General features: G+C 43.2%; 1 long non-coding RNA gene across 1 annotated transcript; it reads left to right on the forward strand.

Moving 5' to 3' along the window:
- The first annotated feature begins 14 nt into the window (after positions 1–14).
- On the forward strand, positions 15–7815 carry LOC113604235 (uncharacterized). The gene is made up of 3 exons (XR_003426117.2): positions 15–228; positions 3721–3922; positions 7273–7815. It is a non-coding gene; the product is annotated as an uncharacterized LOC113604235 (long non-coding RNA).
- Positions 7816–10322: the final 2507 nt, after the last annotated feature.

Consider the following 10322-nt stretch of genomic DNA (forward strand, 5'->3'; position numbering starts at 1 on the left):
CGCGGTTTGGGGAATCCGGAGCCAAGGAGGCGAGGACCTGAACAATCTCCGTACAGGCTGCACACTTAATTCCGACATTTTGCGTCAGCTAAAAGTGTGGGGAGGACTTGGAAAAGTCTGAGCATCGTTAAATCTGCGGATGCTGGCGTTGACGGAACGCGGCCAGGCACCCTTCCTGTAGTTGGGAGTGTATCTCTCTCGTGTTTGTGTCGCCGGTGTCTGGCACTTGTAAGGCTCTCGATTAATGTTGGGGGGGGGGAGGATAAATCTCTCTTAGGGGGTGATGTGCCCTGTGCACGGGAGAGAATGGCCCTCGTTTTCGGGCTCTTCTCAGCTTCGCCAATGAAGGTTAGGGAAAGCCATGGTACAAGCTCTCCCTGGACCTAGAGGAGGCAGTCCCTTGATCGCTTGTGAAGAGCCATGCCGGTTCCAACCACCTGATCCCATCCCTTAACCTGGCCCTAGTCTCTTCTGAATAAAGAGATTGGGGGAGAGGCGTGCGGAGCAAGGACATACAAATGTTTAAGTGAATGTTTAAAGGCAACTAATAATCCGTCAAGTGCTCACTATGTGGAGCCAAGGACCTTATGCCGTTTAATCTTAATCTTCAAACCTGGCTCCACGTTGAGGATACCACTTCACCTGTAGCTCTTTTGAGAAGAGGTTGTCTATACTTCCACACTTCACATATCCCAGTGAAGTTTTGGGGCCACCAATCTTCCTAGATCCTTAGTGCTGCCCTTTCCATACCATTAACTTGCTACCCTCTCCAGAAAAACAACAACAACTTTGTGAAGGCTCATTCCACCAGATTTATACCACTCTTATCTCATTAAGGTTCTTGTCTTCTCTGCCTTAACTGCCACCTTGTCATTCGTTGAAATCAACACCTGGTGCACACTTCTCCACCCGGTGATCCTGAATGATTTCAACATTTATGAGCCTGACTTGTCCAATACCCTGGCCTCTCAGCTCCTTTACCTCATCTTAAGTGAACTTCACCTCTGTATACCCCGTTTAGCCACCCTGTTCAGTACAGATAAAGTATGGCAATTGTTCCATAGCTGAAATTGTGAACTCCAGATACCCCATTCTCTGATCATAATTGCTGTCCTTTCTACTTTCTCACTTAGTTACTTCTCTTACACCTTGTCTTATCTATTGCTGCATAACAATTTACCCCAAAACTTAGGTATTAAACAATGATCATTTATAATCTCTGCGTGGCTTAGCTGAATACCTTTGCCTCAAGGTCTCTCACAAGGCGGTAATCAAGGTGTCATTGGGAGTTGGGTTCTCATGCAGGTCTGTTAGCTGACAGAGGCTCTACTTCCAAATTCATTCACATAGTCATTGGCAGGATTCAGTTCCTCAAGAGCGTTGGACTGAGGGCCTCAGTTCCTTGTTAGTGGGCCTCTCCATAGGGCAGCTCACCTGGTAGCTGGTTTCTATCAGAGCAGACAAGTGAGAGAGCAAGAGAAGACAAGCAAGTCAGAGTCTTTTTGAACCTAATCTCAGAAGTAACATCCCATCGCTTTTGCTGCTTTTGCCGTATGCTGTTCCTTAGAAAAGTCATTTGGTTCAGCCTACTCTCAAGGGGAGAGGATTATCCGGGGGCATAAATACTAGGAGGCAGGATCACTGGGGATCATCTTAGAGGCTGCCGATCACACACTGTTATTTAATTTTACATAGAATTCAAAGTCCCTGAACCTCTCTATCTTTGTAATCTGTTTCCTTTTGCTTTCTCCTGAATCCTTGGTTAGACTCTTGTCATTTTGCTCTCTCTTCTCAGTGTCCTCATCTCTAATTCCCATTGTCTTCCATCTGACCTACCTGTCAAAACTCCAATTCTAGATCCTTCTGCCTTCTCCAAACCTACCACTTAGCTACAGAAAACACACAAATGCGCACATTGGTGCCACAGTGAATTCATGGGCCCTCCCACATTGCCTGGAGTTCTTCTGTTTCCTCAGTCACTTTGGTCACTAGGTCTGGTTGCTGTTGTTGTTTAGTTTATTTTTTGAGAGCAGTTTTAGGTTTAAAGCAGTAGTGAGGGAAAGGTAGAGATTTCCCATATGCTCCCAGACCATACACATGCATAGCCTCCGCCATTATCAATACCCCTCACTGGAGTGGTGCGCTTTCTACAGTTGATGAACCTATGCTGACACATAACAATCACCCAGAGGACATAATTTACATTAGGGTTCACTCTTGATGTACATTCTGTGGGTTTGGACAAATGTATAATGACATATGGACTTTTATGATGTCATGCAGAGTAGTTTCACTGCCCTAAAAATCAGTGAGTCTGGAGGGAGAGGGAGATTGCAAATATATATATATTAAAAAATAAAATAAGGGGCACCTGGGTGGCTCAGTCAGTTAAGCGTCCGACTCTCGATTTTGGCTCAGGTCATGATCTCACAGTTCATGAGATTGAGCCCCACGTCGAGCTCTGTGCTGACAGTGCAGAGCCTGCTTGGGATTCTCTCTGAAAGTAAATAAATGAACTTAAAAATAAAATAAATATCAGTGAGTCTGTTTTAAACCTTCTCTATTTCCCTCTTAACTCCAACTCCACTGGCTCCCACACTCTCAGATAGTGATAGGCCTTCTCCTTGAGAGAGAATAAAAGCCATCAAGAACTGCCTCCATTTCCCACACCAAATCTGAAACCTTACCTTTTTTCTCATCCCTCTCCTTCTTCGTCATTACAAAGAAAAACTTCCCCCTACTTAGGCTAACCCCTCTATCTGTGTTCTGGATCCACCCCCCTCCACCTTGTCAAGAACTCTCTTAATAGATAATTCTCTCTCCTGTTTTTACAGCTTCTCAGTTTATCTGGATTCTTATTAGCATTTAAATATTCTCCCAATTTCTTGCATAGTGAAAATAATTAAATAAATCTTCCCTTTCTCCACATCCCTCTTTCGATAGCTCTTCTCCTCCCTTCACAGACAAACCCCCTCTGTGAAATTCTTTGTTGCTTTCTATATCCTCACCCTGCATTCAATTGTCAGCACACTGCAGTCTGACTATTGCTCTTATCAATTTACTGAAACTGTTCTCTCCAAGGTCAATACTGACCTCCTCCTTCTCACACCTCACACCTCCTCCATAACATTTGACACTATTTGCTCCTCAAAATGCCTTTTTCCTTCCCACATTCCTTGTATTCCTCCCATCTATCTAGCTGCTCCTCCTCATCACCATTGTGAATGATTTCTTTTGCTTCTACTTGATATTGATGTTCCTCTGGGTTCTTCTCAAAGCGTCTTCCTTTCTAATTTGAAACATTCTTGGGGCACCTGGGTGGCTTAGTTGGTTGAGCATCCAACTTCGGCTCGGGCCGTGACCTCATGGTTCGTGAGTTCAAGCCCTGCGTCAGGCTCTGGGCAGACAGCTCTGGGCAGATTTATGTCTCCCTCTCCATCTGCCCCTCCCCCATTCTCTCTCTCTCTCTCTCTCTCTCTCTCTCTCTCTCTCTCTTTCAAAAATAAACAATCATTGAAACATTCTTCCTAAGACATCTTAGCCACTCCCCTGGCTGCATGCTAAGGATTCCTAAATATAGGTATATAGCTCCTGTCTAAATCTCTTTCTTCAGCTGCAGATCCTATGTTCAATAATAATAACCTAGCACCTTGGGAATTCAAATTCAACATGTCTCACAAGAAACTCATTATCTTTCCTCTCAAACCTGCTCTTCCCTAGTACGTGTCACAGCCCCAATAATGACACCAGAAGTTACCCAGTTTCAAACCAGAAATCTGGAGATCATCAGTGACACCTCCCCTTTCTCATTCCTCACTTCCTAGTCAACCTCTGAAATGTTGGATCCACAGAGGCACAGTCAAGCACACAGGCCCCAGAAACCGACCACCTGGGTTCACATCCCAACAGTGTATAACCTTGAGTAAGTTATATGTATCTCTGTTCGATGGCTGTCTCCTCTGTCAAATAAAGATGATAATAGGACCTTCCTCCTAGGGTTGTTCTGGTCTTGAAGATTATATGAATTAGTAAATGTTAAACACATAGAACACTGTCTGGATCATCTCTGTGTTAAACTTTTATGATGATTATTTAATATATCCTATTGCTTAAACTTGGCTTATTTTTACCTGAACTACTACTGCACCAGGCTTATACTAGAGATCCCTGATGCCAGTCTTTCCTACCTATACCCCATCCATTCTTGCTATGGTAGTCAAAGTGGCATTTCTAAAATGCAGATCTGCTCATTTCTCTTCTCGATTCCCTCATGTGATTTATTCACCCCAGATCTCCTGTCACAGCACTACCCTTCAAACAGCTAACAGACCAAGTGAACTTGATTTTGGTCTTTCAAGGAAACACTTGTCTCCAGGCCTTTGCACTTACTTTTGTGTCTGCCTGGATCGTTCTTTCCACCCCTTTGTCCTCCTCTCCACCCTTCTCACTCCACGTGACTACCACCTCCATATCCTTCAACTTCCTACTTGGAAACCATTCTCCCCTTTCTCCCCTGAAAGGCATTGAGAAGATGAAAGGTTTAGTTCTCTTGCCTCCTATTTTTGGTTTATCAAAGCACTTATCAGATTGGAACATAATTGTCTCTTTGCCCTCTAAAATGTCATCAGACTCAGTCTGATTTATTGACAGTGGAATCCCCAGCCCAATGTCTGGGAATTCAACATAGCTGGTCGGCCAATATTTGTTAATAAATGAATGAGACCAAAGTATTATCATGTTCATTTTACCTATAAGGAGCTAGAGCCTCATGGAGGATGTTTGTTGAAGGTCACAGAGAAAGTAAGTGGCAGAGAAGGGATTTGACACCAGTTCTTGTGACTCTAAAGCTCATGCTCACTTTGCCTTTACAGGAAGGAAAGAGACTTTGATCTTCCTTAGAAGTAGATTCTGGTCACTTCTGTGCCTGGGCAGCATTAGACCAGAGGCAGTGGGTGAACGCAGTACCGAGCAGGTGTAGAGGTGAGAAATCCTCACCTTCTCTCAAGAAAGTTGATAGAGCAGCATTTGCTGTTTTAGAAACATGGTAGAGATTGAATCTCTGGTTTCCCCTAGTGTAATATAGTGAGGCTCCTGGTTCTAACAGTGCACCCCAACCCCTTGCTTGGAACTAAGCCTGGGGCACCTGAGCCACCTCTCTCAGTCATGTAGCAGCTCCTTGAAAAAGGATCAAAAGTCAGATGCAAGCAGATGGGGTAAAAGGCCAGAGTACAAACTTCCTTCCGTCTAAAAGCCCCCATTTCCACCTCCCCGCAGAAACACCTGCTGTAAGATGTCTCTAGGTGGCCCTGGCCCCAGACAGAGGTCAGGCATTTTATATCATGGCTGCTCTGAATGTATTTTATTTTTTAAAGGATCTAGTATGTTTGTGAATTTTGTGTATACTGGCAAGATTTTGAAAAGGTATTTAATTTTGTAATGTTTACCAATGATTTATTTACAAGCTATTTACTCAAATAAGTGGAGCCACTTGCGAAAAAGAGAGAAAGAGACTTTGAAATCCTTAAAGGTAACTTCTGTGTGGTGCACGCGGCACACACACACACACACACACACACACACACACACACAGTCTAGAGACAGACAAGACTCATTTAAACAAACAAACAAAACACCCTGCTTCCTGTATTCCTTCGAGAGCAAATTTAGGAAATATATCCTGGTAGTAATATTAGCCAAAATATATTAAGCACTAAACATAAGCACCAGACTTTATACTAGGGGAGGGGAAATAAATAAATAAATAAATAAATAACAACAGACTTTGTGCTAAATGCTTTTATCTAGGGCACCTAGTTGGCTCAGTCGGTTAAACATCCAACTTCGGCTCAGGTCATGATCTCTCAGTTTGTGGGTCCAAGCCCCGCATCAGGCTCTGTGCTGACAGATCAGAGCCTAGAGCCTGCTTTGGACTCTGTGTCTCTCTCTCTGCCCCCACCCCTTCCTCTGTCTCTCTCTGTCTCTCAAAAATAAATAAACATTGAAAAATTTTTTAAAATAAATAAATGCTTTTATCTGCCTCACATGTTTTAATCTGTAGACCAGCCCTTTGAAATGGATATGATCAATCTCTTTCTACAAAGGACATAATGCTTAGAAAAGGTAAGCAGCCAACTTTAGGTCAATAACAAATAAGGGATGGATCAAAATTTGAACCCAGAACTTTCTGACCATAGTCTGCTGTTAACTATGTAACCAACCGACTTCTAAGGTGACCAAGCATGCCCTCCTCCTGCACTTGTAGGATCTGGAGGCTGGGCAAAGAAGGAGTTTTCAACTCTCCAGTAACCTTCCTTGAGGGAAACAGGAGAAATCTCAGCACTAGAGTAACCCTGCCTCCATTCTCCCTGATGCACCTCCAACTTCAACCCATCATCCACACTGTTACCTGGTATTCTTTCAAAACGCAAATCCCAGTGGCGCTTGGGTGGCTCAGTATCTCGGTTAAGTGTCCGACTTCAGGTCAGGTCATGATCTCGCAGTTCATGAGTTCAAGCCTCAAGTTTAAGCCCCTTGTTGGGTTCTGTGCTGACAGCTCAGAGTCTGGAGCCTGCTTCAGATTCTTTGTCTCCCTCCCTCTCTGCCCCTCCCCTGCTCGTGCTCTCTCTCTCTCAAAAATCAACATTAAAAATGAAAAATAAATGAAATAAAATGCAAATCCCAGTGACACAGAAACCCTCCTCAACACTGCAGTGGCTCCCTTTCTGTTTCAGGGTACTTTCAACCCCACAGCATAGCACATGAGGCCCTTACAATCTGGCCCTGATCTGCTTTTCTTCCTTCTCTTCCTTCTCTTCCTTTTCTCCGCCTCTTTGTTTAGTATGTTTATTGTGGAAGGAATTGTGTCTCCCCCAGATTCATACGTTAAAGCCTAAACCCCTGGTGTGACTGAATTTGGAGATAGGGACTTTATGGAAGGAATTAATGTTAAATGAAGTCAAAAGAATAAGGCCCTCATCTCATAGGATTCGTGTCCTTTTAAGAAGAAAAAGAGACTAGAGGCCCCGGGTTAGCCCAGTGGGTTAAGTGTCTGACTTTAGCTCAGGTCATGATCTCATGGTTTGTGAGTTCAAGCCCTGCGTCGGGCTTTGTGCTTGGAGCCCGGAGACTGCTTCAGATTCTGTGTCTCCCCCTCTCTCTCTGCCCCTCCCCCACTCATATGCACGCGCTCTCTCTCTCAAAAATAAATAAATGTTAAAAAAAAAAAAAGAGGAAGAAGAGGAAGAGACCAGATCTCTTTCTTTCTCCCTGCAGGCGCACAGGGGAAAGACCATTGGAGGGCACAATGAGAAGATGGCTGTCTGCAAGCCAGAAGGAGACTTCTCACCAGACAACTCTGACACCTTAATCTTGGACTTCTAGCCTCCAGAGTTATGAGAACATGTTTCTGGTTTTTAAGCCACCCCTTTTGTAGTATGTTGTTGTGGCAGTCCAAACTGACCAGTACAAAGTTTCACTGTATGTTTACCTAAAAGAAAAGTCTCCAAACCCAAGTTGTCCAGATCAGCCCTGATCAGAAGAACTTTCTGTGATGATGGAAATATTCTGTATATGCTCTGCCCAACACAGTAGTCACCAGCTACACGTGGCTAATGAGGACTTGAAATTCAGCCAGTGCAGGGGCACCTGGGTGGCTCAGTCGGTTGAGCGTCTGACTTCAGCTCAGGTCATGATCTCACAGTTTGAGCTCAAGCCCCACATCGGGCTGTGTGCTGACAACTCAGAGCCTGGAGCCTGCTTCACATTCTGTGCCTCCCTCTCTCTGCCCCTCCCCCCGGTCACACTTGGTCTCTGTCTCTCTCTCAAAAATAAATAAACATTAAAAAAAAAAAAGAAAGAAAGAAATTCAGCTAATGCAACTGAGGAGTTGAGTTTTTATTGTTATTTAAGTTTAATTAATTTAAGTTTAAATAACTCCATGAGGCTAGTGACTAATGTATTATTACACTGCACTAGTGTAGGTGATTGACCTTGAATCTTGATTACACTTGAATATCTGATGCCATAATTTTCCATATAAGTTTTTAAATTAAGTGATTTCTATATTCCTTGTGTAGTCCAAACATGATTAAAGTGCTTAAGGCACCCTTAAAAAAAAAACTTAAGAAACAACAAAATAAGTTTATAACATTAAAAGTAGAACTTAAATCCTATTTGAAGAAAGGAAGAAAGAAAGAAAGAAAGAAAGAAAGAAAGAAAGAAAGAAAGAAAGAAAGAAATTATCCTGTGCTTGAGACTTAGACATTATTTCTCAAACTTTACAAACCTTAGGACAAAATTCCTATCAACTTAAGAAAGATCATGTGTGCTTCCCAATTTGCCCTGTCTATATAGTAAGTCAATGTAAAGGATTTCAAAAGATGTAATACACATTTATGCAACTATATTAATTCTTTGGGCAAAAGTTACAAAATTTCAGTTAGTGCATGAACTTTGTACCCTGTTTTGTTGTCATGTAATGGCAAGACCAACCTTAATTCCATTTTCCCAAATGCCATTAATCAACGCCTCTGGGTTCTCAGCAGCCTTAGATAATTGTATATTGATTTTTCTCCTGCTACAGCCATCATTTTAACCACTGTTGAGTTTTGTCACCTTGGACCTCCCTGCCCTACTCAAACCTCTAAGAAAAAAAGCATAAGGAGAGCCCCAGAGGTGCCATCTTTATCACAGAGCAGCTTGCTGCTCTGAATCTGTCTCCTCTCTGCAACCTGAGATGGTCAAGCAGGGATGGAACCTAAGGATTCCTCTTCTCTATCCTCAAGTCCTGGAGTCTCTGGCTAGCAAACTCAAGAGTTAGGAACATTCGAGCAACTAATAGCAAACTAGAGGAACCATAGATTAAGCATATACTTTTTTCTTTCACAGATCAAGAGGTTGGAGGTATTTGTTTAGAGGCTCAAGCATCTCAGGGTGGTATCTTTGTAATCCTGTTAGCTTTTCCCTTGTGGTTGCAAAATAGCTGCTTCAGGTCCAGACACTGTGAGAAGAAGGCAAGAAAGAGGGAAAAGACCAGTACCAAAAATACCTGCCCATTTTTATCAGGGAAGCAAAAGTCTTCCCAAAGTCTCTGGCCTAGGCTTCACGTTGCTCCAGGGGAGGCTGAGAAGGCCCTTAGATTGACAATGGAGAAGGATTCCAGAATGGATGCTGGGGGCAGGCCCAAGCACTGGACATCTTCTTTGCTTCTGGCCCTAGTCTGCCCTCTCTAGAACTCTGGCCTATTTCTTTTTTTTTTTTTTTTTTTTTAATTTTTTAATTTTTATTAAGAGAGTGAGAGGCGGGGAGGGGCAGAGAGAGAGACACACACAGAATCCGAAGCAGGCTGCAGGCTCTGAGCTGTCAGCACAGAGCCCGATGCAGGGCTCAAACCCACAAACCATGAGATCATGACCTGACCTGAGTCGGATGCTTAACTGACTGAACCACCCAGATGCCCCTGGCCTATTTCTAAGCCCCATTTCCTTCCTCAAGGAAGAATATTGTCCCTTCATGCTTGCCAGACTAAAAAAGCCAAAAGCAGAAAGCCTGTCTTTCATCTCTGCTGTCTCTGGACTGTAACCTCCTCTATGAAAGGACCTGCCTCTGTGGAGGGGAGGGAATGTGGACTTCTTCCACTTGTCCACCTTCTCTGCCTATGGAAAAGCCTTCTAGTCACTGAGCCAGAACCACGTGTTGCACTGCCCTGTGTTGCTCACCGTGGCCGCAGCAGCTCTAGCAGCACTAGAAAACTCAGTCTAAATATACCCAGAGCCCAATTCCCTCCACTTGGATTGCCCTTCCATTCGGTGCAGACACAGCTTTTCCTATAAAATCTTCTGCGACACCTGCAATTAGAAATGACTTCTACCTCCCCTGTATCCCTAGGCCCCTCGGGTCATACCTTTCCAATTGTGTGTACTATACTCTTCCTGTGTCACAGTTATTTGTGCAACGTTTGTACTGGTCAGTGAGCCTTTTGATAACAGGCTCCTCTGCATCTTGTTAGTTTTTGTGTTCCCTACAGACCTGGCACAGCCTTGTAAAGAATAAGCACTCTTATTTAGTGAGTGTAGTGAGTGTATTTTGAATGAAATGGAAGTATTCAGTCTGTATGAATGACTGAGATACCTTATTTACCTTCTCTTTTCTTCCCATATTTCATCACATAGTTTTTTGTGTTTTCTTTTTTTTTAAGTTTGCATTATGCCACTTCGCTTTAAAAAAAAAAACTTTTTTGAAAGTTTTTTAATTAATTAATTAATTTATTAAAAAAATTTTTTTAATGTTTATTCTTTCTGAGAGAGAGAGAGAGAGAGAGAGAG

Source organism: Acinonyx jubatus, chromosome A2 (assembly GCF_027475565.1).
Source record: "Acinonyx jubatus isolate Ajub_Pintada_27869175 chromosome A2, VMU_Ajub_asm_v1.0, whole genome shotgun sequence".
NCBI classification, from domain to species: Eukaryota; Metazoa; Chordata; class Mammalia; order Carnivora; family Felidae; genus Acinonyx; species Acinonyx jubatus.